Here is a 25,119-nt window from a genome sequence, read left to right on the forward strand (position 1 = left end):
TGATGAAAATGGAATACTAATCTCAGCCATATTTGTTGATGATATTATATTTTGTGGAAATGACTCTTTATGCAAGAACTTTGGAAATGAAATGAGCAAAGAATTTGAGATGCCATTAATCGGTGAGATAAAGTATTTTATAGGTTTACAGATACTGCAAATGAAAAATGAGATTTTCATTACTCAATCCAAGTACATAAAGGAAATCTTGAAGAAATTTGGAATGGAGGATTCAAAACTAGTAAGTACTCCTATGACTAGAAATTGTAAACTATCAAAGAATGATGAATCTGCATCTATTGATGAGACACTTTACCGATCTATGATTGGAAAGTTGCAATATGTTGTAAACAGCAAGCTAGATATAGCACATGCAGTAGGTATTGTTGCAAGATTCTCTATTGATCCTAAGGAAACACACATGACGACAATCAAAAGAATTTTTAGATACTTAAAAGGCACTGAAGATTATGGCTTAGTATATCAGAAAGGAAATGATTTTGATTAAAAGTTTATACTGATGCTGATTGGGCAGGCAACATTGATGATAGGAAAAGCACAAGTGGAGGAGCTTTCTTCTTAGGAGAAAGACTAGTGAGTTGGCTTAGCAAGAAACAAGGATGTGTTTCTCAGTCAATAGCCGAAGCTGAATATGTTGCTGCAGCACTAAATTGCACCAACATTGCATGGATCAAACAACTGTTCGAAGGGATAAATGAGAAAGTTACCGAGCCAGTAACTATATTCTGTGACAATACTAGTGCCATTAATATTTCAAAGAATCTAGTTATGCACTCTAAGAAAAAGCACATATCTATCAAATATCATTATCTAGAGAAGAAGCTCAAGAGAAGAAAGTGGTGTTGGAATATGTTATCACAAAGGAGCAAATTGCAGATATCTTCAACAAGCCACTACCAAAGGACACTTTTAAATATCTCAAAAGTAAGGGTTCCTACCCCTATCTTCTACTCACTGACCGAGTTCGGTGAAATCATCTATTGGGACTATTTAAAATTGAGTCAATTTTATAGGCCCATTTCAAAATTTTGCTCTGCATGTCAGAAAAGTACCTAAATGAGTCAGTTTGAATGACTTAATTAGAAAGGGGGTAAATGGAGCCGGTTGATTTTCAGAGGGTAAGGCTCAAGATTCATGTCCCACACCTTTCATTTGGCCTATAAAGTGTGTTGCAACTTTCAAAATTCAGTTTGGATAAGTTTATGAGGTACCCATTTTGAGGGGCGAGCTGGAAGTGCATTTTAGGCACAAATGCAGATTTTATTGAGTAGCCTACTTTGAGCGATTACATCTTTTTCCCTATTGATCATCATGGAGAAATTCAAATTGGATTCAATTCTATGCATAAATGTGAGTCAGCCTACAAAATTTCAAGTTCTAACGAATCCATTTGCAGTTTGTGTGGTTTGACTAGTCCCTCTTTCGACAGCTAGTCGGAGCCCTGTTTCGCACAACTGTAAAAGTTGTCTCAGTAAGCATCATGCAATAATGTTTGTTCTGGGTTATTATTGGTATAAATGATGAGCTACATTTCAAATTTCAAGCCTATCTCAATCTGTTTGATCGGTTTTCAAAAGGGATCATTTGGCCATCATTTTCAGTCTTCCGTACTTTCAGTGTCGTATCAGTTAATGTAGCCATTTTTGTGAGCACGCCGTTCGCATCCTATTATCCTGGTGATTGAACTAAGAATTGTAAGTTTTAATATGTACTTCAAGGTACCTATGTTTCAAATTTGAGGGGCTACGGAGGTCATTTGATATTTTTGAGAAAGGCGTCATGTGTTGCCAGGACATTGACTTCATCAGGTCCGCAGTGTCCACAAAGCCAGTTTGTCATTTTTGTCAATTAATATCTCTTCGCTCGGGACTCATATTGAGAAGCCGTTTGGTAGATTTTATGCTTGCATATCATAGTACATACCTGTCAGACGGCACACTCCAGAAAGGTGTTTTGACAGGTTTGAAAAATATGTCTTCGCGATTAAATGCGAAAATGTGGTGCAAGTGCCTGAAAGTCATAGAATGCAGATTAATGATCCGAAAATGATGCCAATCGTTTCCAGAGGTATGTTTGAGGTCCATAAATCATTTTAGAGGTTAATTTTATGAAAAAAAAAAAAAATTTGGTCAGACCCACTTTAGGGCTCGACTGCAATTCGCCAATGGGATGGTGAGAGGTGATTTCAGTTTGCTTGTTTTTTATGGATTGATGAGTGTGCTTCTTGCACTCTGGTGGCAAACCTCAAATATTTCAGAGAGATGTTAAATTTACCAATCTATATTATTGATTGGGCATGCGCATATGAAAATGAAGAGGAGGTTAGTCTTGCATTGAAAGAAATACTTAAAATGAATGTGGTAAAGAAGAGTTTTCATTATTTTGATAAAGGCACACAAAGATAGTCCATCATGACAATCTCTACTACGTTTCAGTGAATAAAATTCGCAGGGTAATGGAAACCAACAAATACCTTCAAGCAAATGCAATGGTCAGCAAATGACTTCTTTTCTCCCCCCTGTGTGACATGGAGGATGGTAAAAGAGCAGCGTTGGAGTTTTGATGAAATGCAGCAGCAAACAACACACAACCAAATTCAATGGCAAATGCAAAATGATAGTTCACATGGTGAAGAGGGGGGGGGCTAGAATACTTGTTGGGCGTGGTGTTTTGGAGTTGGAGTGCTATGGTGAGTGCCAATGTCCCCTACGTGGTGGATAGGGAACAACAGGAAATGTGGTGTTTGAAGGATCCAACATTGAGCTCTTAAATGAGTGCAAACAACAAGCAACCAAAACAAATGAAATCTCCTCCCTCACGTGGGTGTATGGGCAGTATTGAAACTAAGGCAATGTAAAAATCCAGACCTCCAAGTCTCACATGGTAGTTGAAATGGTTTGCAGAATCCTCCCAAGAGTCCACATGGGGATTGGAGAAGGGTTGCAGAAGAAATCTAAGCTGGGCGTGGTGGCTAGTGAAAAAGCCATAGAAACCATTAAGCAAAAATAGAATGTTGGTATCCTCCATGTAATTTGTGGAATGGGCGTTTTGTTTTAATAAACAACAATCAAATGCAAAGTGCCCAGCACGTGGTGTGGTATGGGTAAAAGGGGATACAACAACAGTTTTGTAACTTCAGCATTCAGAAACCCATCACCCTTGCTAGCATTCTTTCCTCCCTGCTGGTAAAGGCATTAAAGCTTTACCAGAATGCAAAACATACTCACAGCAGCAACTTCCTCCTTTCGTGGAAGCCAGTGAACGGTGGAGAGATTTTAAAAGAAGTGGAAATTGTCAGCCAGTATGGGGTTTGCATTTTTTTTATGAAACTCCAAGTAATGCAATGTGGCTAATGTGGAATGTTGTCTTCTCCTCCCTTCACGTGATCTTCTGCAGTGTGTGTATAAGGCAATCTCCATTAAAACCCCAAGCAAGGTGCCAAAGAAGAGAGTTAGTCCTCCCTCCATGTAAAAATTTCAAGTAAGATGCACTTTCTGGGCAAGTCTTTTATCCCACATTCAATGGGAAGTGGTACTTTTTAATGTTTATAAGCAAAAACAAACAGATCCATAGTGTCAAAGCCATCTGGGCTTTTGATGGATGGTGCCTATGGGCGCCCAAGGTGGGCCCACATGTGGGCATAGATCTTGAGGTGATGGAGGAGGTGACTGAGTGGCGATGAAGTGGACCCCACATAGGCACGCTTCCCGAAGCAAACAGGTGAATTTTGCAGAGAAGGGTCGGCTTAACTAGTGAGCAAGTCCGAGATGATCCGATGAAGCATGTGATTTCACGGGCCGAAGATGCATGCGAGTTACACCCTACAAAATAGCGAAAAAGGTAAAGATCATGCAGGTTCCAACTGATCAGACGATCTATGCGGTTTTGCAGGCCGAAGTTGCTCGCTAGTTAAGCCCTATGAAACAGCGAAACGCGAAATGGTGAAAAAGGTGAAAATGCAGCATGGTAAAGGTCGAGCAAGTTCGGAGCAGATCGATGGCCTATGCAATTTCGTGGAGTGAAGATGCACGCTGGATAAGCCCTGCGAAATGGCAAAAGCCAGGTGGTGCACAAGTGGCAGGTCCAGTCAGTGGTCCAGCAAGCAGGTCTCGGTGAGGTCATGATGACATGGCAACTAGGTGGACGACAAGCAAGAGGACACGTGGCCATCACATGGTAAAGCATCAGGGCACAATCAGAGAAAAAATCAAATTTAAAATCAGTAAATTACATAGTGCAAACTATATCAAATAAATGAAAAATTTAAATGATGTGCACAAATGGGGAATTAATTCGCCCGGGGCTCAAATTTGGCCAAAATATAAAGTGTTATATGTTTTCGGAAAGCTCTCAGAATGAGGAATCCAATTATGGAGTTAATTTTGGCAAAGATCAGATATTTTGGGAGTAGTTTGGTCGAGAATGAAATTCAGTTAGAGAGGAGACACTTGGCAATTCAGTTGAAAATTTGATTTGGTTCCCTCTCCTTCTTATTCCCAATTCTTCTCATTTGTATGGGTTCTAGAATTCTGTGAGAGTGGCTCTAGTTTTCATGGCTTCCATTTTCTAAAGAGCTTTACCCAAGTTTGTAAATGCTTCTTTTTGGTTTCAAGGTATAGAGATTTCAATGTAGTGTTGTAAATGTGGTTTTAGTTGCAGGTCTTGCTTGTGTTAGGCATAAGTAAATTCCACACAATATTGTCTCTAGGTATGTATTTCATTATCATAAATTGAATCCTCAAGGAGGATGAAATTAGTCAATTTCAAGGAGATTGTTGTGGTTGTTGATAAGTATCCTTTAGTGAAGGTTTTAAATTCTGTAGGCAGTCATAAATGATGAAATATGTATCCAGATCTGATAAATTTGTGAATGAATCAAATAGTGCATTAATAATAGGTATTGATGCATGAATATCTTGTTTAAGGAAAATAAACTTGCATCTATGATTTATATTTGTAGTTATGTCTATGACTTTGTTGCCCAATGAACAAGGCACTAGTCTTTGACAGATTTGGGAATGGTCTCAGAACAACAATTTTAAAAGAAAATCTATTTCCCTTTATGTTTAGGGGTTGTTCTCTTTCATTCCAAGCTCTTTTTCATTTGTGGTTTATATAGATCTAGCCAATCTATAGTGTGTTTCTAAATGTGATGAGTTTGTGGAATGCTCTATCTGCTTCATTGATGCTGTCATAGTGAGTGAATAAGTTTGATTCAGTGCATCAAAAGGGTGTCCCCCCTAGGTCTAGTAGAACTTGAAGTGCAAGAGGATTAATTAAGGTCCTATGTTATGTTGTCCAAGCCCTGATGTGTTTCATAGACTGAAATTGGCCATTTCATAGAAGGATTGCAAGTATACTTAGGTTATCATTTTTGGTGAACAACAACATCAATCCGATGACTCGATTGAAAATATTTTGGGGAGTTGATGCTGGAGTTATACACTTTAGAATGTTTTATAAAAGTGTACTGGAAGTAATACTGGAATATTACAGAGAATGATACAGGGAACAGGAATTGAAGACAAATGCTCTAACCAAGACTCAGTTGATACACAATAGCAGGAAATAACTTCTTACAGAAACAAATTATGTTTTAGTTCTTTTCTTTTTTTTTGGCATTGTTGTCAAAGGAGGAGAAGACGAATGTATGAGAGAAGATCTACAAATGGGGGAGAATACCTACCAAAGGGGGGAGAAGACTAAAATATGGGAGAAGACTGAAAGAAGACTACAGATTGAAATAAAGACTGAAAATAGAAGAGAAGTCTAATGTATGGGGGAGAGCATTTCAAGCATTTCACAATCACAACAATCCAAATATTTTAAAGGTCAAATCAATTGGTTTTACCATCAATGCCAAAGGTGGAGATTGTTGGCAATATTACATTATAACAGACAATGAAAGATTGTTGACGTTTCAATATGGATATTGAGAAGGTTGTTGATGATTATGGACATAATTGATTAAAGATGTTTTACTATCTTGATATTATTATTTTGTCATTGATGTCAAGAAATTGATTTTCTAATTCAGTATGATGTTGCCATATCTTGAGAAGTGTGATATGAAGATTATAAAGAAGTCGGCGAAAGACCCAGGGAAGAATATGATGAATAAGAGGATAAGTTATTCAATGGGCAACTACTACCAAGTCAGACAATGATGAGATCATAATGTTTTAGATTGTTTTAACATCATACATATATTGTAAAATGTAAAGGTTAATACTATACTATGTTATCAGGCAAAGAACCTAGTCGGTAAACCCTAAGGAAGCTAGTCTGTAAACCCTAAGGTTATCGCTATCGGTTAATGAAGGCAGAATGTCTACCGAGTAAAGTTTAGTATTCACCGAGTTGCAACCAAGCTATAATAGAATGTATTAAATGTTTACATGTGATATTTAATGAAGGAAGCTAATGAGCTATGTATGAAGATTGTTAAAGAATCTATGGTAAAGAAAGATCGGTATGAAGATCTACAGCTCGAATTGAACAGCAACACCCTAACACAAGTTCCAAGGCAAATATGCAAGTTCCAAGGTGGGGTGAAACATTTTCAGATCAAAGAATACATTGAACCTAGACAAGATTTAATATCTGGCTATGATTGATCATGGGAAATGTGATCAAGGAGATTAAGCGGTTAGAAGATTGTTTATAAATAGGAAACTGTTGATAAACAATGTATGCGAGCAAGTGTATGCACAGGGATGCTACATAGTGATTACCGAGCATAGAAGCTTGAAGGCTTGTTAGAATAACAGAGTATAGATGCCCAACAGATAGACAAGATTAGTTCTATGTCTATATTGTATTGAACAAATAAGAATCTTCTTTAGCATTTTAGATGTGAAGTTGCAGATAGATTTTTATTACTGTTATTTTGTGAAAGTGACAGAAAATCTCTTAACTGAGTGGACTTAACAGTCTTATATGTAGATCCTCTAGCAAGGTGACATTCTTATTGAGTGTGAGAAATCCTTTGACAAGGTCAGTTCTAACAAAGTGAAGATCCTAACAGATCTGAGGGAAATCCCTTAACCGGGTCACATCTAGCAATGTGTTTGTAATCTTTAACAGGATTTGCTTTTAACCAAGCATACTCTAGAAGAGTATATTTCTTAGTGGGTCCAAAATCCCATAGTGGTTTTTCCCTATTTGGGTTTCAATGTTAAATCTAGTGTTATGAGGTTTATATTGTTCATATGCCTATGAGTTTGCATGTTTGACAGTTTTTGGTTATATGACTGATATATACATTACCGAGGTTGAATCTAATGTTTTAATGGATTATTAAGTTTGTATGATTCACCCCCCCCTCTCTTCTTGTTGGCTATTAGATCTGTACTTATATTAATTATCAGAACTATCACTTACTTGGGGCTCCCCTTATGCCATGATCCTCCAGATACCTTTTGGGGATCCTTGGTGGATAAATTCCACAAAAAGCTATCTAGATGGAAGGGTGCTCTTCTTAGTCAAGCAGGTAAGGTTCAATTGCTGAGGTCCACTCTTCAAAGTATTCCTCTCTATGCTATCAGTCTATTTAGGATTTCTGATAAGTATGCTGAGGCCATTGAAAAGATTCAGAGATCCTTTTTATGGACAGGGGTTGAGGAGAAGAAGAGAATGAACTTGATTTCTTTCGAGAAGGTCTGCAAGCCTATAAAGAAAGGAGGTTTTGGCCTTAGAGGAATAAGAGACATGAATAATTACCTTATGGCCAAGCAGATTTGGAGAGGTTATAGAAATCAAGGAGAGTGGAAGACGATATGGGATAACAAATATAAAAGTCAATGTCTGAACCTTCAAAGCTTCCTCAAGGTGGAGATTATCCCAATTGGATCCAACATATGCAAAAATGTATCTAGGACAAGAGACTTAATTGCCAAAGGTACAAAATGGAAATTGGGAAAAGGGAATCTTATTAGATTTTGGGAAGACCCTTGGCTTCTGGAGACCCCTTTGAATGAAAATTCTGAGTGGAACAAATTTCAGAATCAATGCAAGGAAAGGTTTGGAACCAAGGTGGAGGATTACTGGAAAGATGGACAGTGGAAGGACTTGTCTCAGGTGGACCAGTCATGAACTCTATGGCAAAGATTGAAGAAGAAGACAATTTAATTTGGAAACTCATAGCTAGTGGTTCTTTTACAACTGCCTCTATGTATCATCAATAGTTCTACAACATGGAAAGTCCATGCTGGGCTAAAGCATGGGTGAAAGGCCTCACACCTAAGATAGACATTTTCTTCTGGATAGCCATTCAAGATAAAATTCTTACTATTGAGAATATCAGAAAAAGAGGTTTTAGCATGCCTAGTTTCTATATTCTTTGTAAGCAGAATGAGGAGACTATAAACTATATGCTCTTTCATTGCCCTTTCTCTATTGATGTTTGGGGAAGTTGTCTGGATCACTTCAAAGTTAGTTCAGGTTTCCCCAACTCAATTCAGGAGATTTTCAATTCATGGCATCATCCTTCAAAAAACAAAACCACTACCTTATTATGGAAAATTGCTTTACCTCACATGTGTTGGGGCATATGGAAAGAGAGAAATGATAGAGTTTTCTAAGAAAAGACTACTAAGGCTAAAATTATGTTTGAAAAAATAAGAAGTATAGTGGAAAATATGAATATCATAGGCAGTATGGATACTCCTCATGATAAGGATGATCAGTTTATCTACAAAAAGTGCAGATTGAAGGTTCAAGAGTGCTTTCAGAGCAACCCTAGAGAGGAAGTGATATGGATCAGCCCGCCCAGGGGATGGATGAAAATCAATTTTGATGGGGCCTCAAAGGGTAACCTGGGTGTTGCAGGATGTGGCGTGGTCCTAAGGGATGAATGGGGAATATGCAAAATCATAAAATGTATTCCCATAGGAAATCAGACTAATCATGTTGCCAAAGCCATGGTCGCTTACCATGGGATGAACTTTGCCAAGGAAGCCAAATGCACTAAATTTTGGTGTGAAGGAGACTCCTTAAACATAATCAATTACTTAAATATGAAATTCCCGCCTTCTTGGTCAATTAGTAATGCTATTAAACCAACTAGGAAAATCAGCGAAGAATTTGAAATGTGTGTTTTTACACATGTGTATAGGGAGGCCAACTCTTGCGCTGACTGGGCAGCCAACCTGGCTTGCTAAATGAGAGACATCATTACTAGTTATGGTGAAATGGAGATTGCAAGTGAAATAAAATCCTTGCTCAATCATGACCAGAGCCAAACAAGGCAATGTGGTACTTTTAATCATTATTTTTAATGACCTTTCCACCTTTTTCGATGCAGGGTTTTCTCGAAGATAATGAGCATTTATATAGGTGCCTTATCATTATTATTTGGCACAGATTCTGGGTGCTATTATAGAATAACCATAGAAAATAGAGGAGAGGATATCAAATTGAGAGAAGGAATTGCAAGGAAGGTGCCGGAAAAATGGGAGGTAACAAGAAAAGATTTGAACCTACTTCCTGCTTTGATTGGAGAAAGAACAAAGAATTTTGGGATATCCTTCAGCAGGGGGTGATAAGTCGATGCTTTGACATGTTTTTTATCATGACTCTTAGGTTTTTTGGTATCTTTTGGGTTGCATTGTGATAGTAAAGTATTGTGAATATACTATATGTAATCTATGCTTTAAAACTAAACTTAAGAAATCATGTTTGAACTTTGTCGGTTAATTCATGTAGCCATGCCAATTTATTCCTGCAGCCAAATGATTTGTCCCTGTGATATGTGGATTATTTAGGATAATGTCATATGTGAGTTAATGAATGTATTAATTAAGTAAGATACATATGCATGTCCTTGTATGTTATTTTTTGTTTTAGTGCAGATAATAATTGATGCTACGGTGGATGATTTTTTTTTGCGCCTAAGGACTAGAGAATCACGTTCAGATAAATGGAGGTCAAACTGAAGGGGATTTGAGCAAGCGCAATGTATGGCATAATCAGAGTAGTCATACTTCACCATGGGAGTTTAACTCTAGTGCATATTGAATTCACAAAATATCGCTTTGGTGTGCAAAGACTGTGGTTTGGTTTCAAATCCACGGTTCCTGCAGTCAAGCTCTCAGTTATCTCCTTCATCTGACAATTATCCACCTCTTCTTCTAGGCATAGCTTGAGTTGTCCATTGTAGTTGATCTTTCCTTTATAATAAGCTCTTCCTTCTTTCTTAGAGTTAAATAGGATGGAAAGGAATTGAGCAAAGTTTTGTCAAGCATTCTGAATTTTTCTCTTTTAGAATATGTAATCATTTTTAGGAAGAAATGAATAAGAATATGTTGTTATGATCTGTTAATAGTACATTGTTGGGAGTTTGATATCACTCATCCAAGGGGGCCCACTTGGTGAGTGATCCTATGTTTATGATCATTGAAGTTAGTTTTTACTTAGTTGCAGTAGAAGTTAATGAATGGATTGTTCTTGCAGCCACTGGAAATAGATCCGTTGACTGTTCCTGCAACCAAGACAGAACGGTGTGATTTCTGTTATTTTCATTAGATCATTTCAGTAGTGTTTTGTGAAGCTTTCATGTAGCCTTTTATGATTTCCATTCCTCCCTTTCCTTTCTGCATAATGTTAGTAACTGCAGTAATGTAGAATAATCTTTTAAGGAGCTTAGTGCATATATATTGCAGACCCATTTCAAGTTTTACGTTCTTGGATTGATAACTAAATGAACACCGGCCATGAAAATAGTAAACTCTACCATATGAATGTCCAAACTTCGGATTGAGATTTCAATTAGAGGTATTATTATTATCATTATAGTTGGGGTAGATATTTTTGGCGTCGTTGCTGGGGATTGTGTCAAGCTAAGAACCTTTTATGATTATTTTAGTTTCTAGTTAATTGTTTGAAATTTCATGAATCTGCTTGCATAATAGAAGAAGAGATGCCAGAGGGAGATTTATGCCCACTCATACTACTCATGTAGAAGATAATTTTCTAGATATAAACCCTTTTGCTGTATTGTATCAAGTCCCACAGAATTTGAATCACCCCAAGTCTGAATTTCCAAAAGGTAGTCTGCAGTTCCTTTTTGGTCTACAAGAAGAAGAATTTCCTATAGTAACAACCCCCACAAGTCCAATGCAAGGGAACCCACCTCCTATTGGGAATAATCCACCACCACCACCTGGTCCAACATTTGAGTTTCCCATCTCTGACCAACATGATAATGCTAACCTCAAGAACATTCCAACATCTTCACTTCCTAAATTCTATGGGTTGGTGATAGAGGATCCGGATACATTTCTGTTTGAGTTTGATGTTCTTTGTAGGAGTTTTGACTATACTACATATGCCCATAGACTCAAAATTTTTCCAGCCACTTTGAAGGAGTCATCCTTGAGATGGTTTATGAACTTGGGTAGTAGCACAATCAACACATGGGATGAGATGAAACAGTTGTTTCTTGCAAAATATAAAGATTATTGTAGAGGCACTGATCGTCATGGGGATGATATCTTTAGAATGACACAAACTAAAGATGAGAGCCTTGAGGATTATCTGGAAAGGTTTTTGTTTAGTGTCAAGAAGTCCAAGCATAGTACTCTGAATGAAGATTCCCTAAAATTGATATTCTTGAGGGGTATCAGTGATGAATGCACCCGATTCCTTAGATATCATGGGAGGAGGTGACATTACACAATCTACTTGGGCTGAGATAGGACAAATTTGCAAGAAGTATTCCAGATCTACTTCTAAGAAGAATAGAAGATTTGAGCCAGGGGCACCATTATCATCATCTAGAACTAGAGTTTTTAGATTGGAACTTAGCCATCTATTAAAAGATTTCAAGGAGGACATTATAAACAATATGTCTACTTAGTTGGATACATTGGCAACTAAGAAGAAGCATGAGGAAGCTGATGCATTTCTTGCAGAATTATGTCCTCGTTGTAAGAAGCAAAAGAAAGATTGCAGATGTAAGATGGTTGCAAATGTTGAGGTACCTAATTTCAAACCAATTCAAGGTGAGGATGAACAAGTCTTCTATGTTGCTCAAAGAAGACCAAATTTTCAAAGACAAGGTATGCCACCTGATCCACTTTCTTTTTCTAGTTATAGTGGTAATTCTTATGCACCAAATAACCAATGGCAACCACAGTATTCTCAAAATTTTGGTAACTATCCACATTGGTATGGATCACAAGGCCAAGGACAACAATTTTCTAATCAAATCCCCTAGTGGCAGCAGCCACAGGGAAACTAGTATCCACCTCAGGGTTAGGGAACCAGTTTCAAGGGAATTGACAACCTACCTCTCAATGGACAGGAAACCCATCATGGTCATCCCAATCTTCTAGATATCAGCCCCCTGCTCAGCAGCCACAACCTCCTACTTTAATGCCTCCTCCTGTAGCTACAACTGCACCTCCTAAGCCAATGTAGCTGCCTACTCAACCATTGCCTAATCTAAATATCAAATCTCAGCAACAACAACAAGGTTATTCTGCTGATGCTAATCAATACCCAACCTATTCTTTATCACTAGATGATATTCACCTTCAATCTGGGACAACTCTACCTAATCCCTCTCATCCGATTATTACTAAAGTACAAGAAGAGAAACCAATCTCTAATCCTAAAGATGTAATACCTCAGAATCAAATATTACCACCATTTCCCCATAGATTGAAAGACAAAGAAGTTTCCACTGAACAACAGAAAAGCTTTGATATTCTTGATCAACTGAAGCACATTTGTGTTAAAATTCCATTGTTGCAAGCAATAAAGGTGTCCCAAAATATGGTAAGGCATTGAGAGAAGCATGCCTAAAGAAACCTGGCAGAAAGAAAAAGGATCCACAAACAGTTCATGTTATGGGTCAATTGGCTAATATTATGTTAGGAAAAATTGTTATTCCAAAGTATTCTAATCCAGGTAGTCCTGTTGTGAGTATAGTCATTAATGGCAGTCAAATAAAAAATGTTTTAGTTTATCTAGGGGCAGCCATTAATGTAATGACAAGGGAAGTAATGAAACATCTAGAGATAGATAGTTTAAGGGCTACACCCACAATTCTCCAACTTGCTGATGGCTCTACAGTAAGACCTGATGGTATCATAGAAGATATAGTAGTTATTCTAGATTCCTGGGAATATCCTGCAGACTTTATGATTTTATCTCCAAAAGCAACATTGGGGGGATATCCAGTCATTTTGGGAAGACCATGGTTTGCCACAACTGATGCATATATTGGGTGTAGATCAGGGGACATGACTATTTCAAATCGTAGTTCCACAAAAATATTAGCCTTGTATTCCCCAGCACAACCTCAGCTTGAGTAGCAGTAGGCAGTTTGGCCTATTTTGGGCAAGGAATATGAAGAAATTGACTTTATTAATCACCTTATGATGATTAATTGAGTGCCACTCATGCAGCTATATGATGAAGAATCAATTCTTTATAAGGTCTTGATAAATGAATTAATAGAAAACCAATAATTGCAGGAATTGGTTCTGAATATTGCAGGTTTGGACTTTCCTACGGCCACTGATATCTTGCATACCTTGTTGCCGTAGGAATTGTCTTATTCTCATTTTTCTGATATAAATCAGATTGATCTTACTATCAAGATAGAGGTGGAATGGAATAAATATTTGAACATCAATAAGAATATTGCAAACACTCAAAAGGATAGCCTAGTAGACTTGCTGAAACTCCATAGAAATGCTTTTGCATGGGATTACAAGAATATGAATGGAATTGATCTAGTAGTTTGTACTCATCGCATTTACATAAAGGATGAGCATTGCCCCCTCAGACAACCTCAAAGAAGAGTCAACCCTACGTTGAAGGAGATAGTTAAAGAAGAATTGTAGAAATTGTTGAAAGCTAGGTTTATCTATCCTATCTCTAACAGTCAATGGGTATCACCTTTGGTGATAGTTCCTAAAAAGGGAGGCAAATGGAGAGTATGTGTTGATTATAGAGCCTTGAACTTAGCCACAAGGAATGATCATTTTCCACTACCATTTGTGGATCAGGTATTGGATTCTCTTGCTGGTAAGAGATATTTTTCATTCCTAGATGGATTTAATGGCTATAATCATATACAAATAGCTCCTGAGGATCAGGAGAAAACAACATTTACTTGCCCATGGGGCACTTATGCATATTTTGTTCTTCCTTTTGGGTTGTGTAATGCTCCAGCCACTTTTTAAAGGGCAGTGATTAGTATTTTTTCTGATATTTCTCAAGATATTATGGAAATTTACATGGATGACTTTACAACTTATGGCTTTGAATTTGATTAAGCATTAAGTAATTTGAAGAAAGTTTTGTAGCGGTGTGAAGACTACAACTTGTCTCTAAATAGTGAGAAGTGTTTCATTATGATAGAAGAAGGAATAGTCCCTAGTCATCATATATTTGTACATGGCATACAAGTGGATCGAGCAAAGATTGAGGTTATTCAGCATATTAATGACTCTGTGAAGTAGCAAGATGTGAGAAGTTTTCTTGGCCATGCTAGATACTACAGAAGGTTTATCAAAGATTTCAGGAAAATTGCAAGTCCCTTATATTCACTACTTACTAAAGATGCAAAATTTAAATGGACCTCAGCATGCAATGAAGCTTTTTTAAAGCTTAAGCATGCTTTGACTCAAGCACTAGTTCGAAAAGGACCTAATTGGTCTCTACCATTCCAAATCCATACTGATGCATCTGATTATATCGTAGGAGCAGTGCTGGGACAAAAAGTTGACAAGTTGGAAAATGCAATATATTATATCAGCAAGAACTTGCAAGGACCTGAATTGAATTATACAGTTACTGAAAAGGAAATGCTAGCTATCATATAGGCCCTTAACAAGTTTAGACACTATATTACAAGGTATCCCATATTTTTGCATATAGATCATACTGTAATTAGATATCTCATGAATAAGCCATCAATCACTGGAAGACTGGCTCATTGGTTATTATTGATGCAGGAATTTGATATCACAATTGTTGATAAGCTAGGGAAGTCTAATGTTGTTGCAGATTATCTTTCACATCTTTAATTGCAGGAAGATTCTACAATGATAAATGACACTTTTCCAGATGAGCATTTGTTTCTCATATAGGATCATACTCCATGGTATGCTGATATTGCCAACTATTTAGCTGCAGCTAAAATGTCAATTTCTTTTTCTCCTAAGGAAAGAAGGTTGCTAGTTGAAAAAAGTTTTAACTTATCATGGATTGCTGATTGTCAATTTTATACTGGACCTAACCAAGTCATGCGAAGATGTGTCAGAGAAGATGAAACATATGACATCCTACATGCATGTCATGATGAGCCATGTGGAGGTCATTTTGCTGCCAAAAGGACATCATTGAAAATACTCAATACTGGATACTATTGGCCTACATTACACAAGGATGCAGCTCAGGACACAAGGAAATATGACAGATGTCAACGAATGGGCAGACCTACAAAATCTGATGAGATGCCACTATATCCTCAAATATCTGTTACACCATTTGACAAGTGGGGATTAGATTTTGTTGGCCCCATTGAGCCACCTTCTAATGGCAAATCTTATATCTTGGTATGTACAGACTATGTGACAAAATGGGTAGAAGCTAGAGCTATGCAGCATGCAAGAGATAATAAGGTGGTTGAGTTTGTCTATGAAGAAATATTTACAAGGTATGGAGTACCAAGGGAAATTGTCTCAGATCAAGAACCTCAATTTACATCAACATTGATAAAAGCTTTGGTCAAGGAATACAATATAAGACACAGGAAATCTACTCCATATCATCCATAGTCTAATGGACAAATAGAAGTTACCAATAGAGAGCTTGAGACTATTCTTACAAAAATAGTGTCTATCCACAAGAAACATTGGTCTCATCGACTTTCAGAGGCAATTTGGGCATATAGAACAACATGGAAAACACCAATTGGATTTACACCTTTTGAGATGGTTTATGGCAAAATAGCAATGATGCCTATTGAATTTGAGCATAAAACCTTGAGAACAACTCTACAACTGAATATGACATTGTCTGAAGCACAGAAGGAATGCATTCAGTAGTTAAATACTCTTGATGAATGGAGGAAGATAGCTATTCAACATACATAATTGATTCAAAACCAATGAGCAAGATGGCATGATAAATATATCAGAGAAAAAAAATTCAAAGTTGGTTATTGGGCACTCCTGTATGATTTCAGATATAAAGATGCTATGGGAAAACTCCAAACAAGGTGGTTAGGTCCTTATGAGGTAGAAGAAGTTTTTCAAAATGGAGCAGTCTGGTTGTCCACAATAGATCCTGTTTGATTTGAACTCTTAGTGAATGGACATTGACTATGACTTTATCACAAACCAGCTACTAGAGAAGAGTTCCTGTAGCAGTTTGCTCTCCAAAGTGAAATAAAAGTTCCTATAACAAATGGCAAGGTTCCTGCAGCAACTACCAATGATTCGGTATCAATTCATGAGCTTCCTGTTGCACTTGAGCATGTTGATAAAGGTGATGTTCCTGCAGCCTCTGCAGTGAACTTATTCACCGTATCATAATAAAATATTTCCATGGGAATATTGTTATCTATACATTAAGTTCCATCCACTACATTCCATTCCACTTTATTACCTATCACTTCATTTTATTTCACCATCATTTTTGCCTAATTGCAGGTACGTGTATATTGTACTTTATTTTAATTATGCATTTATTAGTTCATTATGATTTTTATCCTATTTAAATCCGCTCTAAACCAGAAATCTCGTCAACCTATGTGGACACGTGCTAGGTTAAGTTGGGGGGGGGTACTTTATGGTCCTTTTTCCAATAAGATTTATTATTATTTTTTTTGATATCTCGAATTGATTTCCTAACTGGCATTACTTATGATGATTATTATTTCACGCAAGTGAATAATAAGGCCTGCTTCCAAAATTAAGATATGTAGATTTTAGTTTTTTGTGAAATTGTCAAACATTTTGGTGAAGCTGTGGAAGTACCATAGTAAAAGATGGGTGGTGATCTAATTTACCATGAGCCAATGGTCCACGAAGAGTTGCTGTAGGATGTTGTTTGTGAGCATTATTTCCGAAACCACGGCTAGCTGAATTATTTCTTGAAAATCAGGGATTACAGTGATGAAATAACTGTGGAATTTATGCATTCCTTTGATGAAGGAGAAGCTATAGTTAAAGGGTTGAGGGTAATTGCTATGGAGCAGTGAATTGCAGAGGTCACAGGGTTGCTGCAGGAAGGAGAACTCTTTCCTGAATCAAAAGATGCAAGGAGTGCCAGGGCAGAGTTCACAATTTCCACTGACATACCCTTAATGGTGGACAAACAAGGGACTAGAAGGGTTTCTTTACCAGTATATTGGCCTCAGGTAGCTCTGTATGTTATGAAATATATTGCATGTGAAGGACGGTATTCAAATCTGCATTCACCTCATTTTAATTTACTTAGTCATCTGCGTCATGGCCGACGAGTTAATGTCCCAAATTTCTTGTATCATCTCATTTCTATAAGTGCTAAGGAGACTAGAAAATATGGAAATCGCTCTGTTAGCCATCATGGACTGGTTAAGTTGCTTGTACAATGGTCCCTGAGAGATGTTTCACAAATGGAATGGGGAGTGTTTGAGGATATTCTACAATTTAGGGTTGATGAAGCCCCTATTGCGAATAATCTGCCAGCTCAAGAAGAGATTGTAGCAGAAGATCTTTCTGGTGAAGATGAGGGTTTGCTGGTTGCTAAAGGAGCCACAATTATTATGGAAGGAAATATTGAAGTAGAGTCAATCGAAGAACAACCCTCTACTTCTCTTCAAAGAGATTCACTTGTTTTGCAAAGGGAAGGAAAAGAATTGGAAAAGGATAAATCAGATGAAGGATTTGTTATCCGGCCACAAGAAGTGCATATTCCCCCTGCAGCCAAGAGGCGTCGAGTAAAAACAAAAATGCTTGCATCTATTTCAAAGGTCTATGTAAGGAGAACAAGAAGGAGGACATAGAAGATGCAACCTGTGAGTAATCCATCAGAGGTTATTGCAGTAGAAACTTTGGAAGAAGAAGATGCTGCAGAGAAAGAAATGCAAGAAAAGCCTATGAAAGAGGAAATTCAAGAAAACCCTGTTGAAGAAGAAAATCAAGAAGAAGTTGTAATGGATAAGCTCGCAAATCTTGCTTCAGTGGCATTGCAATGTGAAGAGACTTTTGATGATGTTCTACAGCAACCTAAAGAAAATGTGGGAGATATGTCAACTCAAAATGAGGAGTTTATTGAAGAAATCCCACGATCTAAGATAGGACCTATTAGACCTCCTTCATCCCTAACTAGTTTATCAATTACTTTAACATTTTTTAGGCAATGGGAAATAGAGAAGGATAGGTTGCAGGGGATAATTAATAAGCAACAAAAAGAGATTGAAAAGAAAGATAATAGAATTAAAGAATTAGAAGCTCAGGGAGAAGAGATTTATGGTATGGTTCCTGAGATGATGCAGTGTAGGGCACCCCCAAGAATTTATGCAGTACATTTTAAAGAGAAGTATCTGAATTTCAGACTAAACCGCATTGTTAGGGACCTTAATCCATCCTTGGAAACACCTGAGGAATTCTATCATGCTTACCAAACCTCTCCACATGCTTTAAGGAATTTGTTATGTGAATTATATTTACATAACTATGTTCTACCCCAAGACAGAGAATGAAATCCTTTATTGTATATTGGGTATATCCATCTCAGAGCTTTAATGTCATGGATCCAAAATGAGATGATCATAGGACCACAAGCCAGGGAGTTTGAAAAATTAGAACTTGATTGTCCATTTCCATTAAGGAGGGAATCAGAAGCACCCAGGGTTCTGTATTATGATTGAAAAAAGTTGCTAATAAGAGATGATGTTAGTAAGATAGTAATTCCAATGAGAGAGGAAGTCTATCAAGCGTATGAGCATTTAGTTCAGACCCACGGGACAACCACACTAGAAGGGATAACTCAACACTAGAATCATCTACCAGATCATTTAAAACTGGGAGAACCTTACTCATTACAGAATTTTCATGCAGCCATACAAAGAGCCTCAAGATACATATAGCTAGGCAGGGAGAAATCCAATAACTGGTTGCCATTAATCTTTCAGCCTCTGATCCTTATGTGGCCACTTTTGGCATGCCAACCAACAAAACAGAATTATGATGCAGTTGTAGAAGGAACAACTAGATGGTCCAGGTTGGAGAAAATGAAAGGATTTTATTGGAATTTGCCTTCCAAGGGAACCAGATAGGACACTGTTGGTGATTTCAGAGTTTCAGCAAAAATCAGAAATTTTTCTTTTGCTACAGGAGCAGCAAACCCTTAAAGTTGGGGGGCATGATAAGTCGATGCTTTGACATGTTTTTTATCATGAATCTTAGGTTGTTTGGTATCTTTTGGGTTGCATTGTGACAGTAAAGTATTGTGAATATACTATATGTAATCCATGCTTTAAAACTAAACTTAAGAAATCATGTTTGAACTTTGTCAGTTAATTCCTGTAGCCATGCCAATTTATTCCTGCAGCCAAATGATTTGTCCCTATGATATGCGGATTATTTAGGATAATGTCATATGTGAGTTAATGAATGTATTAATTAAGTAAGATACATATGCATGTCCTTGTATGTTATTTTTTGTTTTAGTGCAGATAATAATTGAAGCTGCGGTGGATGATTTTCTTTCGCACCTAAGGACTGGAGAATCACGTTCAGATAACTGGAGGTCAAACTAAAGGGGATTCAAGCAAGCACAATGTATGGCATAATCAGAGTAGTTATACTTCACCATGGGTGTTTAACTCTAGTGCATATTGAATTCGCAAAATATCGCTTTGGCATGTAAAGACTGTGGTTTGGTTTCAGATCCATGGTTCCTGCATCCAATCTCTCGGTTATCTCCTTCATCTAACAATTATCCGCCTCTTCTTCTAGGCATAACTTGAGTTGTCCATTGTAGTTGATCTTTTCTTTATATCAAGCTCTTCCTTCTTTCTTAGAGTTAGACAAGATGGAAAGGAATTGAGCAGAGTTTTGTCAAGCATTCTAAATTTTTCTCTTTTAGAATATGTAATCATTTTTAGGAATAAATGAATAAGAATATGTTGTTCTGATCTATTAATAGTACTTTGCTGGGAGTTTGATTACACTCATCCATGGGGGCCCACTTGGTGAGTGATCCTATGTTTATGGTCATTGAAGTTAGTTTTTACTTAGTTGTAGTAGAAGTTAATGACTGGATTGTTCCTGCAGCCACTGGAAATAGATCCGTTGACTGTTGCTATAGCCAAGACAGAACGGTGTGATTTCTGTTATTTTCATTAGATCATTTCAGTAGTGTTTTGTGAAGCTTTCATGTAGGCTTTTATGATTTCCATTCCTTCCTTTCATTTTTGCATAATGTTAGTCACTGCAGTAATGCAAAATAATCATTTAAGGAGCTTAGTGCATATATATTGCAGACCCATTTCAAGTTTTAAATTCTTGGATTGATAACTAATTGAACACCAACCATGAAAATAGTAAACTCTGCCATATGAATGTCCAAACTTTGGATTGAGATTTCAATTAGAGGTATTATTATTATCATTATAGTTGGGGTAGACAGGGGGTCTGAATGTTTTCATGGAATGGCTAAGTGGGAAAGATCCCACAATCACTTGCTATTTCATCAAGAACTCAAAAAATGACAAAATTCTTATCAGATCCTAGATGATGAATATTGATGAGGAGGTCATCGCTAAGGCCACGGGGATGACGACCGAGGGAATGAAATTTTACAGGGACAGAGGCATATCATATAAAGCAGCTGACAAGTTTCCTGTTACGGATGAAGAGAGGAGAAAGATGATTAAAATCGACAACTCCTACCATACCCCAAAGAGAATTTGCAGGCCATGGAGGTTTGTCTTATTTGCTTCTATTGAATACATTACCTTAGATGGTAGGTTTACTAGAGCCTACGGGCATCAATTCATTTTACTCAACCATTTCCGTCATGGGGAAAAGGTTAGCCTTCCCTATTACCTTGCATGCTCAATGGATCATACTATAAAGGAGATCTAGAAGGACCCTAAGGGTGATCATGCCCTCCATCAGGGGCTCATGGTCCTGGTTTATAAAATGCTCAAGTGGAAGTGCATTGAAAAGCCTATTAAGGGCAAAAATGCAAGAGATGTGACAATAGAGAGTGAAGCTAGCGGTTTTAAGTTTGAATCGGAGACCAAGGGAGAATTGGAAGAAACTAGCAAAAAAGGGAGGAATAGGGCCAAGAAGAGAAGGATTATTGTGGAATCACGTATGTCGGATTCTGAAACCGAATCCTTTGAGAAAAAAATTGTTAAAAAAAAGAAATGGAAAGCTACTGGAAAAAAGGCTCAGAGAAAGAATACTAAAAAGGGTAATAATTCTGATATCAACCATATTCTAGTTGATATTGAGGAGGAGACTGAAGAAAACAAGAAGGTTGAGAGTCAGGATAAAGATGGGGAGGGCAACCCGGTTATGGACAATATAGAGGCAGTGAATACCACAAGTCTGCATAAGGAGGATAAAGGGGATAAAAGTGGCAGTGGTGACAATGATACTATTAAGGCCTTCTGTGAGACCATTACGACCATGGTGAAGGATATTAGTAGTTTGAAAATAGATACTCAGGCTATTGAATGTATGGTTGGAAAAATCATAGCTATGGAAAAAAAGGTCAATGATATGGGAGATAGAAAGAAAATGGAAATCAAAATGAATGATTTCGACAACAAAATTGACAGGTTGGAACACAACATCAAGAAGATTGCTGGCCAAAATTTCCAAATCCTCAAATTGTCGGTGGACAACATGAACATCCTTATCAATAGGTTCGAGAATAAAGCCGAGAAGGATGGTGATAAAGAGCAGCTAGACAAGAAGGGTCATGAAAGGAGGACCAGAGCCAACACAAAGATTAAGGGCAACATCATAGGTCGTGAGCTCGAGGAACTAAAGACCTCAGTGAACAATATGAAACAAATGGTTGTTCACGCTGAGGAAATTATGAATAGTATTTAGATTTCAGTTGGTGTCCTGGCTTCTGTCTTTTTGTTGTCTATGTGCTTTCCTTTTGCTATCTATTCTAGGTTTTTTATGTTATATTATGTTAGCTGATCCTTGTCGATGGGCTCATTTTGTCTTTTTGAATTGATCAGACACTTTTTATAGCTGATTTGTTTTCCTGGTTTGTACAAGGTTCGGATACCTTTCAAATACCCGCTTTTACTTAATCAAAACAAAGAAGGTCTTAATTGAGAAAGGTATCATCAATATATTCAAAGAAAATAAAAAAGATTTGAAAGGAAAGGATAAGCCATGATTTTGGAACAATAACAAGAACATAGTAAATGATGGCGTTTTAGATTCTAACACAGTGAGACCAAAAATCACTCTTTCAGGACCAAGTTCTTCTATAAAAAACCAAGTAAATACTCAAGAAACTTCAAAACCATGAAGGAAATACACCCCATTGGGAGAACCACTTGAGTCAGCTTTTAGGAAGCTAGTAGAAAACAAGCTAATAACAATTATAGACAATTCTCCATATGAACCAAAAGTCAAACCAAATTGGTAGAATGACGATGAGTATTGCGAATATCACAAGAGCAAGGGACATAAAAAAGAAATTGCCATCACTTGAAGAACATTATTAAAGATCTTATTGATAAAGGTGACATTGTGATTGATGGACATACATCCAATCAAGAACATAAGATGTTTAAGGAACCATTCCCTAAACATGACAAGAGAAAATCCAAAGCCACAAATAATCAAGCCAACTATAACAAAATGTCCTATGACTATGATCCAGTCGTTAACCACATTTCAATGGACAAGTATGTTTCTACTATTATCATAAAGGACAAAACGCTTGAGAGTTCTACCCAAAGAAACAAAGTTATCCTAAAAGGCATTGGAACTTCTTCTAAATCTAAATTTGAATGTAATGTCACAATTCATCATGGTAAGGTCACCCTATAAGGTGCTCCAGCTAAAACCACCACTTCCTCAGTGGCCAAACCTGAGTACAACCTAGTAGAACAGTTAGGGAAGACACCCGCACTTATCTCAATCCTAGAACTATTGCATATATCTGCTTCACATAAAACCATACTTGCCAAAGTCCTAAGAGAAAATTTTGTACCCACTGATCTGAACGTGGACCAATTTCTAGTCATGGTGGGATACCTTTCCATTCCGCATAACCTTACATTTACATAAGCTGATGATGCTTCCGTAACCTAGCCTCATAATGCACCTTTACATATTGAAGCCTTTATCTATAAAAACTGCCTCAAATGAGTCTTATAGATGGAGGAGCAGGTCTAAACATTTGTACATTGAGCACTATTAAACAATTGGGATATTCTAAAAAAGCTATGAATTCTACACATGCAATAACCATAAAATCATATGATGATGAAGAGCGTTCATCCAATGGCATAGTCACCTTACCTATCAGAGTAAGGTCATTCACAAAGGATGTGGTTTGTCAAGTCCTTGATCTAGATCTCACATACAATATACTCTTGGGATGCCCATGGATTCATGAAATAAGAGTTATTCCCTCAATATATCATCGATGTATCAAGTTCCCATACAATAGATTTGAAGTGATCATCAAATGTGATCTGAATCTGTTCATATATTGCAATAACCTATGAGCAAGATTAGAAATAACAATCCTAGTCAATCGATAAGTTGTTCCATCTTCAACATAGGTTGATCCTGAATCATTGAAAGCTTCTACATCCAAACAAACAAAGATCAAAAAAAAAGTTCAATATTAAAGACCTGGAATGTGGTGAATATATCTTTCATGGGATGGTGGAGATAGAGGCAGATGAAAAAGGTGAGGTGCAGTAGCAGAGAGGAGGGTAGTTCAAAAGAGAGATGGAGAGAGGAGAGATATGCACATGTAGTCAGAGGTAGAGGTGGGCTGCTATTATAGGCACCAACAATGCAGGTTCCCAGACAAGGATAGAGAAAGGGATAAAGTGAGGAGAGAGGAGAGGAGGAGGATGAGCTACTATCCTCGAGAAAGATCTACCAAGGATAGGCAAATGAGATTTAGGATCTAGAGAGGGATGTGGCTAGGCTCAGGCGTCAGCTGAGGGACATTGAGCAAGAGATAGATCAAGCTATTCAATGCTACATGAAGGATGAGGAGGCATTGAGGGCAGGTAGGTGAGCAGTAGAGGACATTGAGGCTAGATATTCCTATGTTCTATGAGCAGGGGAGGAGATAGCCTACTAGAGAGACTTGTATTATGGAATTGTGCCTCTTGATCAGCGAACTAGGAGCTTCCAGATACCATCAAGGGCTACAACAACCACTAGAGGGAGAGATAGGAGTCATGCGTCTAATGGTGGGGTCATGGGTCCTCCACCACCAATAGATAGAGGGGGAAGGAGAGATGATTCTAGAGCGGGGACTTCCAGGGCTCAAACTTCGTCAAGGTCGGTTGGCTCCAAGGGAGGGAGTTCATCATAGCCTTAGATGGCTCCCAAAGTATTAGTTTTTTGTATCATTTTTGTATGATGATGCAGACACTTTCGAGTGATTGAAGCTATATGATTTTGACATCATTGTATCATGAAACTTATGCTTTTTGAGATATTAATATGAGATGATTCATTCTTGGGGCAACTAGATGTATATGTACCTATGTGATGTTGCTTCTATGTGATGTATGTATCTATGTGTTAATGCAATTTATGATTCTATGATGTATGGATGCTTATGAGATACATGTATCTATGATGTTTACGATAGGAATGCAGTAACATATACATGATGAAATTCAATATTTTTACATTCTTTTATGTTTTATATGTTATGAAAATGTGAATGTATGAAATACAGATGAATATGATAATGCAAATAACTATTTACATGATGAGAATGTAAAATGTGCTAACATGTGTTGTGTTATTATTCTGGCATTTTATGTTGTATATGAGAATGCAGATACTAACTAATGATGTATGCAAGATGCAATGTGATTGTGATATATATATATATATGTATGTATGAAAA

Source organism: Cryptomeria japonica, chromosome 2 (assembly GCF_030272615.1).
Source record: "Cryptomeria japonica chromosome 2, Sugi_1.0, whole genome shotgun sequence".
Classification (NCBI taxonomy): domain Eukaryota; kingdom Viridiplantae; phylum Streptophyta; class Pinopsida; order Cupressales; family Cupressaceae; genus Cryptomeria; species Cryptomeria japonica.